Below are 2,052 nucleotides of genomic sequence, written 5' to 3'. Positions count from 1 at the left end.
ATATATACGTGTATAAGGGATGACCACGAGGTGGACATCCAATATGCTAGAAAGAAGTCATCAATTACCCAAGCACAAAGAAATTTTTTTCTGAATTTTCAGATTTTTTTATTTGCTAGGCCACTTGGTTTTAAATTGTATTAATATATATGTATTATTTATATAGATAGGGTGATAAATTGAATATTAATACAATTTAAAACCAAGTGGCCTAGCAAATAAAAAAATCTGAAAATTCAGAAAAAAATTTCTTTGTGCTTGGGTAATTGATGACTTCTTTCTAGCATATTGGATGTCCACCTAGTGGTCATCCCTTATACACGTGTATATATATATGTATATATATTATGTGTGTGTGTATATATATATATTTATATATATATATATATATATATATATATATACATGCATATAATTTGTCAGTGTTACAAACAAAAAAAAGAAAATAGATAATGGATAATGTATATATATAGATAGATAGAGAGAGAGAGAGAGAGAGAGCATCAGTAGTTCATATATCTGAAAAAGAAGTACATTCTAAGTCACTAGAACAGTAACATATTTAGATGATTGTTTGTAATGGCCAGTCAGAAACTGACCATTGGTTTTGCACCTATAAAGTGCTTAGCTGTACTGCCAACTCATACATACATACATACACACGTAAAAGCACCCACTACACTCTCTGAGTGGTTGGCGTTAGGAAGGGCATCCAGCTGTAGAAACTCTGCCAAATTTAGATTGGAGCCTGGTGTTGCCATCCGGTTTCACCAGTCCTCAGTCAAATCGTCCAACCCATGCTAGCATGGAAAGCGAACGTTAAACGATGATGATGATGATGATGATACATGTATGTGTGTGTGTGTTTGTAACAAATCTAAACAATAACTCAAATGGGTAATCGTTTATTTGTCATCTTTGTAATGTTCAGCATTTTGAAATCAGCCTTCAATACTTTGAATTTCTCAATCCATTTTAGAAACTTTGTTCTTACCAGCAAGAACTGTATGTTGTTGATGTAAGAAGAATTTATAAACTTCAAGAGAATGTAAAATTATCCTTTTATGTAACAGTGGATCTCAAAGCAGATAAAGCTATAAATAATAGCACATGCACATTAGATTAAAAGAATCCTTTGGATAGAAAATATCAACAGCTGTCCATAGGAATTGAACCTACATCTCCTATTAACACGACAGGTATTCTACTATTGAAACAAAGTAATCCTGCAAATTTCTCTACCTATTTTGAGAACACAAAATAATTCTTTTTTAGAGCAGTGACTCTCTAAACAAATAGAACTGTAATTGTTTACCTTGTGTTATTACTAAGCCTTTTAATATGATTGATGAATATCAGTATTTAAAGATTACTTTTACTGTAATATATTTCTTTATCTATCACCTACATCTCTCAACTTCTGCACTGGATGCATGTCTTTTGAAACTAATAATGCCTAGTGTAAAGGGTAAAGACTCCTTTGTTCGTGAATGGCCATGGGATTGCACCTAAAAAGTTCCCCTCTGAGGTGGCACAAATCCAAGCAAAGTTGTTTATGGAAGACCAGCAGTCATCCATGCATACCAGACTCCCCTCTTTACGCCACTGATGTTATCCAAAGGAAAGGCAAGGCCTTGGCACCAGTGACATTGCAACTTATTTCTACAGCTGAGTGAACTGGAGTCAGTGGTATAAGTAGAGTTTGTACCATCCTTGAATCTGTTGCCAGCTACCAGAGGAAAATACAACATAATCATCAACATCGTCGTTGTTGTCATTTTAACATCCACTCTCCATGCTTGCAAAGGCTGAATGGAGTTTGTTGAAGATAATTTTTAATAGCTGCATGCCCTTCCTGTTGCCAACTTCTTTCTAAGCAAAGTATTATTACCCATGTCCAGGCATGTTTTCATGTATGATTGGAAATGAATGGCATTGCATGTATAACTATGACATTCACTTACATCTATCAAGCATTATTAAGACAAGAACACACACATACATATATGTGTGTGTGTATATATATATATATATATATATATCATCATCATC

This window comes from Octopus bimaculoides, chromosome 7 (assembly GCF_001194135.2).
Source record: "Octopus bimaculoides isolate UCB-OBI-ISO-001 chromosome 7, ASM119413v2, whole genome shotgun sequence".
NCBI classification, from domain to species: Eukaryota; Metazoa; Mollusca; class Cephalopoda; order Octopoda; family Octopodidae; genus Octopus; species Octopus bimaculoides.
This window is presented reverse-complemented; position numbering follows the sequence as displayed.